At 39.3% G+C, this 17648-nt stretch overlaps 1 long non-coding RNA gene across 1 annotated transcript; it reads left to right on the top strand.

Annotated features, from left to right (window-relative positions):
* The first annotated feature begins 1079 nt into the window (after positions 1 to 1079).
* LOC311531300 lies at positions 1080 to 10405 on the top strand. Its single transcript, XR_014714187.1, has 3 exons — positions 1080 to 1209; positions 1906 to 2016; positions 10104 to 10405. It is a non-coding gene; the product is annotated as an uncharacterized lncRNA (long non-coding RNA).
* Positions 10406 to 17648: the final 7243 nt, after the last annotated feature.

Genomic DNA, 17648 nt, shown 5'->3' with positions numbered 1-17648 from the left:
GGTTTCTAACTGCAGTGTAGACATACCCTTTGGTATACACAGGTGTGTTTAGATGGATGCTTTTCAAAAAATGTTTCCTTTGGATGTATTATTTTAAAGCATAAAAGTAGAACTGGTTTGTTTTTTCTTTTGACAAAATGAAAATTTGCATGGGAAAGGTACACTTTCTTGAAAAGAGTGGCAATTTTTGTCAACGGCAAAACTCCCACTGATTTCAAATGGGGCTAAGATATCACCCATGAATCTAGACAATTATAAACCCTTTGTTACAGAATCACAACCTACTTTATACCATTTTTCTTGCATATTCGCTTTGTTTTTGCAAGGTTAAAATTTAATCAAATTACAATACAGCAAACTGCATTTTTGTCACACGTCGAACAATGAATCTCGCAAAACGTATTTATCAACACAACATTTACGTGCCTCTAACCACAATCGGTGACACCCATCAACTGCAGCAAGCAAAGATTTCTCTCTGTGGAAAATAAAACACATTTTTCATATACTCTAAGCACAAGTATGTAGGTTAAATGCAAAATAAAACCAAAACACTGTAAACTGACAGCTTAGCTCAATAAAACTTATTGAGCCTTGTAAAGTGCAGTATTAGCAACTGCTGATGTACTTAACACTAAAATAGTTTATTGGTGGTATTCTTTCTGACCGTACTGACTCAAATTATCAGGTGGTGTACTGGAAATTCTGAAATAGCACCAACAACAGATTGCTAATAATACATGGCGTGATTCTAGGAGACCTGAATGATGTCCCTTGCCAATGCCTGTTGCTGGGAAGGAATTTTGTCAGATAGCATATTAGCTAGCTGGTTGGGGATTTTCATATATTTGCTTGCTGTTGCTCATTACAACTACTGCCTCAGGCAGTTTGTTGCACCCCCAGGTTGATTTTTAGAGATGTCGACGGTCACAGTTCAAGGCAACTGCAACTGCATTCGTCTTCTGTGTCTCAGAACGGGCACACACACGTGGCTCCAGACTCCTCAGCTTTCACTTCTCTTGACCGAGACCCACCTCTCTCCCTTCTCACCAGGGTATTTACAGTTCTCTGCCTTCAGTGTGGTTCTTCAGCAAAAGACAAGCTGCTTAACCAGGATGCTTCACTTCTCTCCACAAAGACAGTACACAGCGTAATTACACAGTGAAGTTGTCACATGGTTCTTTCCAAGCAAGCTCATTCCTTCTTGAGGTAAAACCGTTACAGAGAAAATATATTAAAATAATAAAAAGAATCTACACACATCCTAATAAGATAACCAGAGATCACCCCCTCACTCCAGCAAGGGGTCAGTTGGTGATTGGTCCTTCAAACCCCACACAGGGTGTTTTTTTTGTGATTACAAGTTCATCATAGCTTTCACTCAGAACAAGGCCCCTAATCATATGGGGCCTCAGTGGCCCAAAGACCTCCCAAACCTTCCCTAAGAATTGAGGCCCACCTTAGGCCAAGGGCTCTTCCCAGTAGCTGAATCAGAAAGAAGGCCCTGACTCAGTTTTAACTCAGGCTATTTAACCAAGAAGCCTTTGCTGGTCCCTGGAAAATCCAGTTTGACTCAGTATATCCAAGCCCCTCTCCAGTTGGTGGTACCTCTCTTGGGATGGTACAACCTGAGTGAATTTGCCTAACTACCCCCAACTGTTCCTGAAGGGCAGTGATCACCCCTCCCTCATAGAACCACATACTCTCCCTCAAAAGTCCATAAACATCTGAATTTTTAATGCAATGAACTCTTAAAATACTTAAACTGAATTCAGTAAGGTTTGTCCAGGAGATTAACCTGTCACACCGACCATCTGCAGATACATTTCAAGTTCATGGGAGCTGTGGATGCTCAGCACCCCTGAACATCATGCCCTTAAATGTACTGGTAATTGACTATTACAGGATCACTGGAATGATGTCTTCAGTGAGTGGAAGAAGGTTCACCAGTGGCCGTGTCCTGCACTGGGATAGCCCATTCCTGAAATCCACATCTTTGTGGATGGTGAGGGCAAGGTGAGTCCCATTTGCCTGAGGTAGCATTTGGAAGAAGGTTGCTACACCTGGTTATGGAGCTGTGTGAATAATATTTTTTTTTTCCAGTTCCCTGGCAATTCTAAAAAAGAAAACAACTGTTTTGGGTTGAATGAAATGACATGTTTCATTCTGACCTTCAGAATTTTATTTTATTTTTTTTAAATAAAATTAAAGAAAGTTACAAAATAAAAAAGGGTTTCGAATTAAAAAATGAAATGTGTGGTTTCAAAAATGTCAAAACGATATCTTTATGTCAGGGATCGGCAGCCTTTAGCATGCAGACTGTAGGGAAATCCGCTGGCATGGGACGGTTTGTTTACCTGCAGCGTCCGCAGGTTCTGCCAATTGCAACTCTCACTGGCCGTGGTTCGTCGTTCCACGCCAAGGGGGGCTGTGGGAAGTGGCAGCCAGCACATCCTTCAGCCCGTGCCGCTGCCCACAGCCCCCATTGGCCAGGGACGGAGAACCGTGGCCAGTGAGAGCTGTGATCGGCCGAACCTGTGGACCCTGCAGGTAAACAAACCGTCCCAGCCTGCCAGCAGATTTCCCTGCAGTCCGCGTGCCAAAGGTTGTCGATCCCTGATTTAGGTTTTTCAGGTTTCTCTTCTGACTGAAACAATTTGGTTAAGCTGACATGAGTTCACAAAATATTTTGTTTTTGCCAAATCTGCATTTTTTGCTGGGGAAAAACCAAAGTTTCAGTTGAAACATTTCTCCCAGCTGCACCTGGGTATCAATACAGATCCTCATTTTGGAGACACAGGAGCTGACCTTGCATATTCTTGGAGGTGCACAGCCCCCTTTAACTTTCATTTACAGGGAACCATGACTGCTTTCATGCCTTCTCAAGTAGAATGATCCATGACTAAGTGACAGCTTTGAGTATCTTTCCTCAATTATGTGCAGTAGGAACGAAGCATCTGCACCACTCAAGACCAAGAATTTGTAATAGCTGCACAAAGTGACCCCAGGGACTTCATTAATGTTGTTATTGTTGATTATCATGGTTGCGAATCTATAAAAACACAGCCTTCTAATTTGACTTTGATGTGGAGTCCAGTTAAGGAGCACCTGACGAAGCTGCCAATTTAACGGAACACCACTAGCAAGAGAAATATTTTCCATGATAAAACTAACAATGTCATGCTGCATTTTCCCCATTTTTTATTCAGTGAACAAAATTACTCGTCAGCTCATACCGTTTTTTTAATGGACAAAAGAACAAACACTGCGTTCCTGCCCTTAATTAAGGCTCCAGGCAAAACTGATTTATTTTACATTGTATGACAAAATGAAACTATGGCCACAGCTTCATAAAAAATAGATTCTGGTGCAAGTGGTGCACAAAACAAAAAGGATCCCAATACAGGTCTATAAAAATTTCAGATGTTAAGATATTTTCATTTGAATAGTAATACAATAGAGAGGGGGCACATCCAGGGGTTTTTGATAAGTGCTAAAAGCTCTTGAAACCTCTACAGATGACAGCGGAGCCATTCAGATAACTGAGGCTCATTGATAGGTTATTCTTACAAATGGTTATTTTCTTTGATTTAGCACCAGGTGTGAAGCAGTAAAAAAGTAAAGAAGCTTGGATCATTTGCAGATTTGCCTTCTGCCTATCCTATTCTAAAAATTAATTCCAGTGTACAGACAATAGGAAAGTTCAGCTGGAGTTGAAATTAGCCCTTGCCACTTTCATAGCCATAAAGATTTATTTTAAAAAGTCTAATGAAATTAATATTGCCCTTGGTTCAGTAGTTGATCCTTTTTAATAAGACAACCTACTTATGCATGTGTCAAACTTTAGCCACCTTCTTAAGTTTCAATGTGACTTAAGCAAGCAGTTAAAGTTAGGCATGTACTTATGTGCTGTACTGAACAGGGATGAATTTATGAACATGCTTAGATGTTTGACTGAATTGGGGCCTTAGAATAAGATACTGTTCTGTCAGTTAACAACCAAAGAACTCAACTATCATATAGTATTTGGAATCAGAATAATGACATCTGCCCTGATGGACAGGGTACTTGTGTCTCAACAGCTGCAATAAGACAGTTGTCGTTCTAAGTGACAAGAGTTCCTTTTCTATTCTTTGTTTTGAGCAATAGTATCTTTCTGCACAGAACTCAGCTTTATTTGAGGTCAAGGTGGCTGATGACCTACACCGCTTCCCATAGCTCCCATTGGCCGGGAACGGTGAACCACAGCCACTGGGAGCTGTGGGGCGCCACGTCTGTGGACGGTCAAGGTCAGCAAAATGTCTCGCGGCCCACAATCAGATTACCCTGATGGGCCACAGGTTGCCCACCACCGGCTTACAGGGTGGATGAAGACTGCAGAACAAGTCATTAAGGCCCAACTCTGCAATTCTTCTTTAGGCTAAACTTCCATTGACGTTGACTTCATAATATTTTAGCTAGTAGCATACCAATTATTGAAGCACTTGTTCCATTGGAGAAAAGAAATAAAGTGGTGAACGACACTCGCCTGAAATGATGAGCACCTTGGGCTCACTGAGGGCAAAAGTTCTCCTATAGTTTGGTTGGTAGCACAGGACTAAGCTACACTTAGTCTTCATTCACATCTCAAGCATGCTTCCTAGGAAAAGGCAACAAGCAAGGCTTAAGAGGAGATGGCCCATATTCTAAGAATCTAATCAGGGATTAGTCTCCAAAGGGTTGAAGTGTCTAGTCAGTTTTGATGCTTCACCTTAATTTATCTGAACTCTCTCTGTTATCCTGGTCCACCAGAATATGTACCTCCTTCCATAATTCACAGTGCCTTCCCATTGTCTGTGCAGCCTGGGAATATGCAGACTAATCTTTCCTGTAACTGTGTTGTAACTTCCGCTTCCGGCTGCAACCAGAAGCAAGAGGCACATTCAACCACTGAAGTCTGGCTATTGTGCTTATTGTAACATTGTATATCGCACCTACACTGTACAGTGGCTAAAGCCTTATAAGTGCAGGCAGAAAGACAGAGAGTTCCATAGACAAACAGCTAGAGACGCAGTGGGTGAAGATTCAGATCAGTTCTTATTTTATCCAAGCCATGTCACCTATTCATAGGGCTGCTGACATTTCACAAGAAGCAGCGGTGTAGAGTGGCAACCAGCTCTTTTTCTTTTGTGAGACAAGAGCAGTGTTACGTGGGCTACTGTCACACTTTTGCAGAAAGCAACAATCGCCTAACCTTTCCCCTTGTGGGTATTTATTTTACAGCTTTGTTTTTCATGGTTGCCATTGGGTGTAGCATCACAGCTGTCCTTGCTTATTTTTGAACACTTATCTCCAACCTGGCATTTATTTTTTCCCCCTCATCAGTGAGCAGTTTCTTCTTTCCTTACCCTGACTCCCTGCAAAGAAGAGAGGACCCTCATTTGCCTGGGAATGTTGTCTAATATTGCTGTATCACTTGACCAGTGAACAGATCTCTGGAAAGACCCAAGTTCTAATGACTTGATTCCCAGCTTTGGGCAAGCTACCCAGCCGCTCCCTGCCTGTTTCTTCATTTGTAGAATGGGCACAACTCTATCTGCCTAAGATAAGAGAGGTGCTTCGAGAATTCAGTAATGGGTAACAAGTCACACCACGTACAGCATTATATAAATATTTATCCCATGTCTTGTCAAGTTGTCCATTTCAAGTTTCTCGGGGTGGAGACCTTGGCTTCCTACTTGTGGGTAAAATGCCACAAGTTCTTATTTCAGTTTTACTCTGTTCTGGCTGAGGCAAAACTCCTGTTTTCAGCCTGTCCATTTGCATGACATTACCCATTGGAGCCCATTCACAAAGACTGGGCTTGTAGACAGAAAGGACAGAGGCTTATACAGCAGCTGGTGAAATGAAGGATGATTCAGTGGTTAGGGAGCCAGTGCGGGGCTCAGAAGATTCGGGTTCTATTGCAAACTGTGCCACAGACTTTATGTGACCTAAAGCAAGTCACTTACTCTCTGTGCCTCAGTTTCCCATCTATAAAATAGAAGACACTTCCCCCTATCTAATAGGGTGGATGTCAGGATAAATGCATTCAATTTTGTGAGGTGTTCAGATGCTATGGTAATGGAGGCTGAATAAATGCCTACATTAGGTTTCAGAGCAGCAGCCGTGTTAGTCTGAATTCACAAAGAGAAAAGGAGTATTTGTGGCACCTTAGAGACTAAAAAATTTATTTGAGCATAAGCTTTTGTGAGCTACAGCTCACTTCATCGGATGCATCACGAAAAGTTTATGCTCAAATAAATTTGTTAGTCTCTAAGGTGCCACAAGTCCTCCTTTTCTTTATCTTAGGTTATAATTGAAATTTTGACTCATAATATTTCTGAGAGAGAAAAGTCATGGACCAAAATTTTCAGACATAGTTACCTAAATGTATGCTTCTCACTCCAAATTTAAACATCTACAGAAGTTATCTGGGTTCTGTGGGAGCTGTGAACATGCAGCATCTCTGAAAAGCAGATCACTTATTTTGGTAACTAGAAATGGATTATGTAGCATCTTGCATGGCACTTGGAGGGAGGAGCACAGAAAATTTCCATTAGCTCTGGTGGAGCATGCTGTACATGAAACAGATTTCGCATGTAACATTAGGCAGATAAGTCTGACATTTTTTGGCCTCACTATTTAGGAACAGAAATGAGGATAATGAGGATAACAAGGCCCAAAAGCAGACTCTCTGCTTCTTATCCATAGAAAGGCAATGGCCTGAAGAGTGATGAACATGAGCACTAGTCTGGAAAGTACCTGTTAGCAGAAATTAACAGAAAACCGATGAGAAATAAAGTAGGGATGAGTCAGGTCAAGTATGTTGTGATAACTGGGCCTACAACATTTACCCTAATTGTGAGTTTAGCTGTAAAAAGTGAATATAAGTTCATAAAATGTCCCAATAACCTAGACTAACAGATGTTGATGGGAATGGGTGCAAGAAAACCAGACAGAGAAATTGGATTAGTCTAAATTAAAAAAAAGGCCACTTTGATTTAATCCCAGGACTGTTGAAATTATGCTTGTTAAAACCAGATGATATGGAGATGGAAATTAGTGAACCAAAATTGTTGTTGTTGAACAAAATAATGAGGGGATGGGCCATTTTAGCCATCGCTCCCTTTTCGGTCCCTAAAGAAAGAACCGACAGAGAGAAAGAAGAACGGGGACTATTAGAGTGAGCTTCCCTATCATGGCTGCCAGCCCCACTGTGACCCTGGCCTTCATCATCCTGATCCTGAGAGATGTCCTGACCAGAATAGGCCAGAGGGAGGGATCCAAATGACATCACCACCTCTACCAGCTAATGGCTGAATCCCTAGTACCTGTTTTTATAGCAACAGCAGGAGCCCATCTCAAATTTTCTTTCCCCCCAAAATGCAGTTACTATCATCTTTACTACCCTCCACAAAACTGTCAAACCAGGTGTTCTGCCTCCCAAAAACACTCTCTGGAGAAAAGGAACAAGAAATGTTGTTAAAATTAAGGCCTTAATTAATACTTTCTCTTTCAAATGCTTTAACTATTTCCTCTTCTTTTCTGGACCTTTAATGAAAAGTTAAATGATTGTAATGATACTAAGCAGCCTAAGGTCCCTGTATACCAACTCCTGGACCTTGTTTAACACTGTTTAATGTTGGGCAGTGACAGGGTTGTTAACACCTTTGACCCGTATATTCCATCTAAATTAATAGAACAGGGATAATTCCTAACCCCTGGCATAAACCATTTTGGAAGGGAAAAGAATCATAATTAAAAATAATCCATAATAAAAATGCTGGAAATCTACACTGGAAGCCTTATTTCAAGCTGTTCTTTATTGTCTGTCTTGCTCTTTCTGTCTATTATTACAAGACCAATATATTGCTGCTTAGTTAAAAGGTTGATGCCCTCTAGAAAATGTTTTTAAGCTAGACACCTGACACAACTGTTTCCATTCCTCCTACTCGCTATAGTCTGTCCTTGAATGAAAGTGTCTGCTATCAGGCATTTAGCATATGGCAATTGGAGCACATATGTTAAGCATGCACAACTGAATAAACTTGACAGTTTTTTAGTCGTTGCAAGGAGTTCTGGAATGGAACTTTCCATTTCATTTACCCCAGTTGAAATAATTGAATTCTGTGTTGTTAATCAGAGAAATGCATGACAATTTGAAGTCTATACACACATCTCATTATATTTAGGCAGCTCCTAATCTTCTCCAGCTGTGATAGTTTAAGTTTATTGGACTCTGATAGATTGAACCAGTTTGGGGAACTCAAAACTTTTGTGGCATTAGCACAAATCAGCTGGTTTCAAGTGGAAAATTCACATAGTTCAAAAGTCAGAATCTTAGTAAAAAAAAAAAAAAAAAAAGCAAGCATTTGGAGCTGTGAAAATTTATCCTGCTAGGTGCTAAATAGAACTGGGAGAATAACTGATTTTTTCAGGTCAGTGGCAGCTCCAAAACATAGCAGGAATAATAAAAAAAAATCTTACGTCAGAACTACAATGTTTTTGGTATTTTCTAGGAATTCAAAAAGTCTATTCTGGGTCTGTGCCAGAGTAGAAATTCAAAGCTGAGTCTCCCACACCCCTGGTGAATGCCCTAACCAGCGGGATAAAGCTCAGGAAGGTGGTAAACACCAGCACTATCATATCCTCCTTATTGTGAATAGCTGAAAATACTCGTGTGAAGTTCGCCACTAGTTTTGGGTTGACCAAAACTGCATTTTTTGCGAAACTATTTGTCTAAAACCATTTCACCCAGCTTTAGGGGCTAAGCATCTCCTAAAGGTACCAAACACATTGTCATCAAATGGCTTTGTTAGATACCTACATGCTAGGAACCAGAAAGCACAAGGGCAGATGTTCACGGGGAAGGAAGTTGAAATGTTCAATATACGGTAGAAACAGAATATTGCTTGGGAGCATTTCCCCTGTGCACAAGACATTCACCCTTACAGTGTAGAGGAAAGACTCTGATTAATCAGAGTCTAACAACAACATTTCTTTTGCATCATCATCTTCTCTCCCTCTGCCCAACATGGCTCCTTGCTAAAACAGATTGCAGTACATGGCTGGAAATATCAGGGCATGTGTCAATTGTGTGGCTAAACTATGCACAAAACTTTTTAAAAAAATATTTTGGAATTTGCAATCTAGGTTTTGCAAGAGATTGTTACCTGAAAGATACAAAGTTCCTCCTGTCTTCCCTTCAAACCCCTTCAAAACACCCTGGGGGGCAAGTGGTTTTCGTTAGATTTTCCTTTTTTGTGGGGAAGGGATTACCCTTCGAGGCAAGCATGCCCATTTGTAAAAATTAAGACCACCCCGCCACACCTGAACCTTCTCTCACTTTTAGAAACACACCTTTCTTCAAATTGTGAAATATTTGGATATATGTGTTTTTTCCACTTCCATTGTTTACCTAGGACCAGAATTGATAGTGCCAGAATAGTGCACTAATGTCTTCTTTTGAAGAGTTCAAAAAGGATCAGAAACAGAAATTACAGAGATATCATGAAAAAGCTTTTTATTTTGTTCTTGAGACTTCCAACCCAGTCTGGCAGATACAAGAGATCCAGAAAAGCATGCAAAATGTTGAATCCTTCTCAAAGTTGTACCAAACTCTGATAATGTTGAAGTTAACCCACAGCAACTGGTGGTAAGACTATTTTAATCATGTAATTTAATGGAATTTGGTACCACTCTTAAAACAATGTACTCTCTGGTATGTGTGGATGATGGTGGAAACCACATGATGATCTCATGAAGAAATGAAACCAATCTAATGAAAAGTATTAAATATAATTATTATTATTATAGTGAAGCAGCTCACATGATGTGGTAAGTACTTTTCAGACAATCAAGAAGAATGCCTGTTCCAAGGTAATCACAATCTAAGGGAAAATGATCAATGCAACCTCTGCTTTAGAAAAAACATTAATATTTAGAGATTACACCTAAATATTGAAATATTAATGTTTGGATGAAAGATGAAAATACACTTTCATCTTAAGTTACATGCAGTAACAGAATATTTAGGAAGTCGCCCTCCTATTGGTCATCTGTCTATATCTCTTTTTTTGCAGCATGCCAATTACACTCAGTGGACAAGACCCACGCAGAGTTTCTTGAAAGTGTGGAAACCTGTGTAAACGAGCAGAGAACGTGACGCAAAATAACCATCACCTTGCTAAGGAGACACATCAAGATGGGAAGCAGCAGTCACACTTACGAAAATCAGATTGGTGGGCTTGGGTCTCAGTGTTTTTATATATGTAAAGTATGCATTTCAGTATCTGCCAGAATGGGATGTTATTTTACTATGACTACATTTCGAATGCCTGGTTCCACAATTTAAGAACAATTTGGAAATAAAATGGATCATTAACTTCTGATGTCTCACAAATCACTGACATATTTTACCCCCTTCTCCCCAAATAAGTCTTATTTTTCACAGTTCATGGACCTAAGCAGTGATCTGAAAAAACAAATGTATTTCCAGATTTCTGAAAGACAGCCCCTGTTCTTAGACTGTCATTTTTCCATCCACTATTCCAAGATTTCTTTCTAAAATTATCCCATTAGCTCTAAGTAGTAGCCAGCCACCACCGTCTTTGGGTGGTTAGTATGTGCACTTCCCCATCCAAAAACTTCTCTTGCATAGAAAATATAAAATTATACTGCAGCTGATGGGAACAGAAGATGTAACCTGTCCTCTATGGGGAAAGCTGGATTAATATCCTTCATTCCTTCTAATCCCTTGCTACTTTAACCCACCCAAGGCTTTACCAGAACTTGATATTGAGCTCGTGAGCCAGGTGGTTGGGAACTTTTCTTTTTTCCATTCCTATTTTTGCTAATCTGCCATTTTAAGTCTATTTGTAAATATAGATCAAAGGGTGAAAAGCAATAGGATACAGAACATGCTTTGGGACTCAATTTCCAGCAACAATAGTTTTCTCCTCTCTTTTATACAAGCTTTGTTCTCTCTTGCAAATCATTTACTAATAAACATTTCCCTATATTGTTGCCAAAGGCTAGAGTTCAGGGAGTAGAGTAGTTCAATTTTACCTGCATCTGAAATATTTATAGCCTGCTCGTGGGGGTTTTATTTCCAAATGTGATGCATGTGAATCCAGGTGATGCATGCTAGATAGAACAGTGGCAATTATTCATTTTAATAAATGAATAAATAATGCTATTTGTATTTGAAGACAGAGGGCATAATTTTGAAACACACTCAAGTGACTTAGGAGCCTAGGTCCCCCTTTCAAAGGGGAGCAAGGCCTGGTCTACACTAGAAAATTAGGTTGGTTTAAGGATCTGTCAGGGGTGTGAAAAATCCACACCCCTGAGAAGCATAGTTAAGATGATCTAAATCCCCATGTAGACACCATTAGGTTGACAGAAGAATTCTTCTGTTGACCTGCCCATTGCCTAAGCTTGTAGGTGGCTTTCCTGCACTGACAGAAGAATCACTCCTGTTGGCATAGAGAGTGTGTATATTGAAGCACTGCAGCAGCACAACTGTGACCTTTAGACCCTAACAAGCCCTTAAACACGTGGGGCCAGATTTTCAAAGGTATTTAAAAATGCAGATACGCACTTTTGAAAATCCCACGAGGCACTGAAAGAGATCAGGGGTCTAAATCCTATTGAAATCAATGAGATAATTTAAAAAATGATTATTATTAGTCATAGAATGTGTAGAAAGGAATAGTATTCAAATATGGGTAATTTTTCTAAGCAAGAGAGTCATGACAAAATACTTTGCTGCAAGACTATAATCAATTACTAGTTGCTTACATCTTTGGTAGAGCTGGTTGGGAATTTTTCATTGCAACTCCCCCAGTCTGTCCTCCCCTGAAAAAAAAAAGAAGAGGTTTGACTAAGCAGTAATTTTTGCAAAAAAACCAACCAAACAAACAAAAACAACACCCTCCCCCCCCAACAATACAACCCCACCTTTTTCATCAAAATGTTGGGGTATTCATTAAAAAAATGCATCCGAGAAACCAAAAGATTAAGAGAAATGTCAACAAAAATGACGATTTTGTTTTTCTGGGAACAAAACCGCAGTTCCTGACAAGATCTAATGTTTGGCATTTAGGATGGGATTTTCAAAACTACTTAGCAATAACCTCAGCGAGAGCAGAGTTAGGCTAATGCTGAGTTCCCTTAATGATCAATTTATTTAACATGCAAAACTCTCATGTTTGAGAACTAACCGCAATACCTTTAGCTCTGAATGGATTTTTATTTCCATTTAGGAGCTTACGAGTCTTAGCTGAAGAGCTAAATATCTGACAGTACAGTACATTTTCACAGAGAATGCTAAGATACTGTTGCGTCTTCCATTGGAATACCACACTGGGGAAATTCATTGATGTAACTCAGCTGAAGTTCACAGTGTTCCTCCAGAGATGAATTCGGTGCCTGCTTTTACCTTTGTTGTTACATGTTTCTTGACTAGATGCAAGTTGGTAAGGCAGTTCATGTATATGGATCAGGTGTCTAACATTCTGACTGGTATCCAGTTTAAAGGATACCTTGACCGTGTTTCCTTTTTTAAATGTATGCTCTGTTCTACATCATGTTATTTGCCTCCTAAACAAGACTGAGGTTGGAACTAAATGGCCAGCTAATACAAATCAATAGAACATCATCAACTGTAGTGGAGGATCCATTAATTTCTGTTTCATCTGCAGACCTTAACTGTAAATATAGATCTCAAACTCTAGTCAAGATGAGTTCCATTTCAGTTCAGCAACAGCACAATGCCCACTTTAGTAACACGGGCAGCAAAGGAGCAACCGAGAACCAAATCTGAACTTTTTGAGACTTTATAAATAAGCCTCGTTCTGTTAGCTCTGATGCACACACCAGATTCAATCCCTAACAATACATTATACACACTATTCAATGCATAATTCAGGTCTGCTCTTTATTTTTAAACTCCCAGGAAGATAAAAATAGAGACAATCCTTTTCATTCTGTATTATAAATAAAGAGCGTATTTTAATAATGTATTAAACAGCATGCTTCAACCTTTTTGGAAATGGCTCGATGTGGTGTGTGTCAAAGGGTGGGGTCCTGAGGAGCCACCACCCACACACAGAAGTTAGGTGAATTAAGAGTAGTCTGTGAATTTATTAAACTGCTGGAGGTTCCTGGGGCTATGGAATTTCAAGTAAAATAGCCCGTAGGACTTATTAACTAAATACGTATGTTGAAAAAAACTCAACGAGTGGGATGTTTTGTTTGGATCAACCGACACCCAGAAGGTCAATGGGAATTAATTGGATTTTCAAATGCCTGCACAACTAGGTGCTGACCTGCACGTTTAGGCACCTAAATGCTTTTGAAAATCTGGTCTCTTTTGAAAATGGGACAGAGGTTCTTAAGTATTTTTGAAAAATCTTACCCTGAATCACGATACTTGGGAAATTGTTTTCTGTTTAATTCGAAGCCAAGTAACTCTGTTACTACATCTGCGAGTGCCATATAAATGCTTGCAATAAATAATACTAAGAGAAGGACAAAGCAACATGGTGAATTGTTCAGCTCAAAACAATATCCACAGCAGATGGAAGCACAGAAACAAGCGAAGGGAAAGAACAGCCTATTCACCATCAGTAGCACTCAATTTTAGAATCATCAAAAAGGCTTCTGTACCCTATTCTTGTCTGAATCAAAATAATGAGTAAATAATGTGAACCTTTCACTGGAAACTGTGAAAGCATCTTTTACAGCAATGACTCCTTCAAATTGAAATGTCAGACAACACGTATTTAGACCAACTGTTGAAATCTAACTAAGATCTTTTTCCAAAGGTTGTGGGTATATATATTTACTTTGTAATGGAGCGCTGTGGTCATTGTGTGAATTGGTCCTTGTTCTGCCAACATCCAATTTGAAACTCAGCTGGACCCAGGTAATTCGAGACAAAAACCAAAAACAAAATATCAAAACATTCTGATAACACAATCCCAACCACGAATGAAATTGATTCAATACCCATCACTACATTTAAAATCACTACATTCACATCAATGAACTATGTTAAACAAGACTCAATTTAACTTTTAATGTTTAAAAAATAGGTGCATAACGGGACACAATGAGCTACAGGAGTGCTTATTACAGTAAGTATAACCACCAGGCTAATGGGAGCTCATAAATATATGTCAGTATTATTCATTTTCTAGAGTTGCTTTCTGTAACTTACGAAGTGGGTCAAGCTCTGTCTTCCGTTGACTTCAGTGGGGGTCTCATGGGTGAAAAAGAGGTCACAATTTGGCCCACTGCTGGGATTAGAGACTGAAAGGAGCCAAGTAATTAACCATTTCCAAGGTAATATTTTCAGAGTAGAACTGGGCAACCAGAACTCATTGGGAGCAGAATCTGTTTGGGTATTAGGTGTTAAAATCCCTCAGACAGCTTTGAAAATATTACCATAAATATCTAAAGTAATATTCTCTCTCTCTCTCTCTAATGTCTGAGTGTGTATGTGTACACACACACACACACGAGATTCTCAGCCCCTTGTCTGGCTGCTTTGTGCTGGGAAATTCATGCAATTAAATTAAATGCAAAATATATCCATGGTTCTCAAATTATAAGGAGTTGGGGAGAGGTTAAAAAAGAGAAAGAGAAACTCCAGTGGTGTAATACTGGCTGAAATTTAGTATAGATAAAAATACTGACTTTTGCACAGCTGTAATGTACTGTGGACATCATCCAAATATTAGCATTGATTTCTGAGGGGTAATCTGCAATCATGGTCCAAATCACAGAATCATACTGGAGTTCTACTCTAGTGCTTGCGTGATTAATATGTGATCAAAAATGCTCTCTTGAGACTGCACAATATTTCCCCATCACCTTGAAAAATACCTGCTGTATCTCAGATACCATTTTGTGTTAACTGTAAATGCAGAAGGTCTGATTGTTCACCCCAGTACCTAATAAGGGCCTGGATTTTTAATGATGTAGCGAGGGCCACTTTGAAACAGATGTTTACCTTTACCATAATATTCCCTGTGTCCTTAGAATGGGAAATACTATCCTACCCAAATACTGCAGTAAATTTAGATACTGAAGCTGGTAACTGGCCAGTTTTTATTGGCACCTACTCTTTATATGTGCACTGGTTTGTATTTCTCTGTATGTCTTAAGTGTCTGCTTCTGTATGTATGCAGTTGTACACTGTAAATATAGAAGATTTTTGACACAGAACTCAATCCAAATCTTTTCTCCCTAATATATTTTTAAGGAGAAAAGGTCAGAGTTTTCCAGTGAACTGACGCACTCTGTCTAATTTATGCAGCAAGAAGCTTAAAATTGTGCGTCATTTGACCATTTTCCATTTGTTCATGCTGAGATTAAGAGATGGGCTTATTGTTGAGCTTATAGCTGAAATTACAGCTAAAGTGGGTGGGGGGGGGAGAAAGGGTTGTGGGAGATCAGTAGCTACAGATGGGCTTTGATTTAGCGCTGCCCAGTTGTGGGCACACGAAACTGGAAAACTTGAAAAAAGCAGCGACAGGGGACTAAAAGGAGCCAAGTAATTAACCATTTCCAAGGTAATATTTTCAGAGTAGAACCGGGCAGCCAGAACTCACGGGGAGCAGAAACCGCTTGCGTAATTGCCAAGCAGCCGCAGAGACAATGGAGGAGTGAGCACTGCCGTGCTGGGGTTGCAAAGACGGCAAATCCAGGTATTTGTCAGAAAGAGTTTAGTAAATCACGGCAGTCAGCCCATTTTATCCAGCTACATCACTTGGACACAGCCAGACCACCAGCATTGTGCTACTAGGGTATTAGGACAGGTGGGAACATTACATGGCCCACAAGAAGAGGTCTGTTTAGTTAGATAGCTTTCTAGCACTTTTTTTCTCATGCAGAAGTGCTTATATTAACTAGATTAATGATAACTTCAGGCACATGGTCTAGGGATCAAAGTGGTCTCATGACAAATAAATAGGAAGCCAATCCTAACATGAGTACCAATAAAACTGGTACCGATCAATTAGAACCAGTCAAATAATTAATGTGTATTTATTTACAAATGTACAGCCAGATCCTCCACTGGCGAAAGCTGGCATAACTTCATTGAAATCAATGCAGCTAGATGGATTTACACCAGTTGATGATCTGGCCCATAATTGAAAATAAACCGTTTGAAATTGTTTTTGCGGCTATGTGTGAGATTCTATGTTTGTCAGCATTCAGACAACTATTGGAAAGTTATGGGAAAGTTATGGGAACGTTTGCAAACCCCAAAGTTTCACAGATTCATACCGCTTTTGTACTTTTATTTTGAATTCATTATTTATGCTTCAGTAGTCACTGTTCTGTTAAAAAAATTCAGACAGCCAATCATAAAGAGCCTAAATGATAGCATGTCACTGATCTCAAGCCCTGAATAACAGCACATCACCAAAGCTCATAAACGCTGTCTGGAGGAAAAATTGACAAATTTCATCAAATGTTTGGTTGAACAAACACTATTTCACCTAAAATAGGATTCCCTAAATACCCTATTAGAAAATAAGATGATCCGTCTCGAAGCATCCTCCTGTTAGAATAAAATACAAATACATATGACAAGCATATCTGGGCAAAATATATCTTATGCCCTGCATCAATAGTAAACAAGTCAGTAAGAAATAGGGTACTAGAACCCAGGAGTCTTGAGTCTCTGTCTTTTCCTGTAAATGTGGTTGCTGGCTAGAGCATTTTCCATTTTCATCTCAAATCTTTTTACGAGAATGAAAGTAAACTTTTTTTGTAAGCTAAAAATAATATTGACACGTAAATGTTGCATTTCCTCTGTGACAACTCAGCAAAAAGTTAAGATTTTGCTCAATGAACTGAATGTTACCATTTTCTCGACAAAAAAAAAAAATCGTCATCCTCTGGATGAAAAAGACATCAGATTTCACTCTGGAGCAAATTTGTGAATATCTGTGAAAAGTTAAAAGGTGAAAATTCATCATTTCACATGGCTATAATGCCAAAGCCTCTGTAACTGGTTAGTACTTTTGAGTCGCAGGTAACTGTAAATTTCCAGACAAAGTGGGTCTTTTGCAGTTCAGCAAATGATTTATTATGAAATTAATTTAAAATATTCTTTATAACTTTGAAATAATTTATCCTGAGATGATCCAGACAATATTGATCATGGACTGAAGCACCATAGGGATTAAAAAAGAAGGTTGAAAAAGATGTAACAGGTCATCTAGCCTACCCCACAGATGCTAAAAGATTGACTGTAGCAATGCTGCCAATTCCAAACTTTCAGAAACTGTGAGCTGGGTCTGAAATAAATGATATGTTTAAAAGTAATGAGATTTAAAAAAAATAATAAATTTGGGGTACTTTTTTCCTTTCTGATGTTTGAGACTTTAAGTGTCATGTTTTCTAGATTTTCTCCACAGCCATGGGTGCTAGAGACTAACAAGAAAGAAAGAAATTCTTACTTATGTGGAAAACTTCAGGAACATGGGCTATTAAAAATACCTCCCCAATATTGTGAGATTGGTATATTTTAATCTACTTTAACCTCTTTCATTTTAAAGGGGATTCTATGACTTCCTTGGGGTAACTATCTGACTTTCTGTAGCCCC

Source organism: Lepidochelys olivacea (genome assembly GCF_965140295.1).
Source record: "Lepidochelys olivacea isolate rLepOli2 genome assembly, chromosome: 14".
Taxonomy (NCBI): domain Eukaryota; kingdom Metazoa; phylum Chordata; order Testudines; family Cheloniidae; genus Lepidochelys; species Lepidochelys olivacea.
This window is presented reverse-complemented; position numbering and strand designations above follow the sequence as displayed.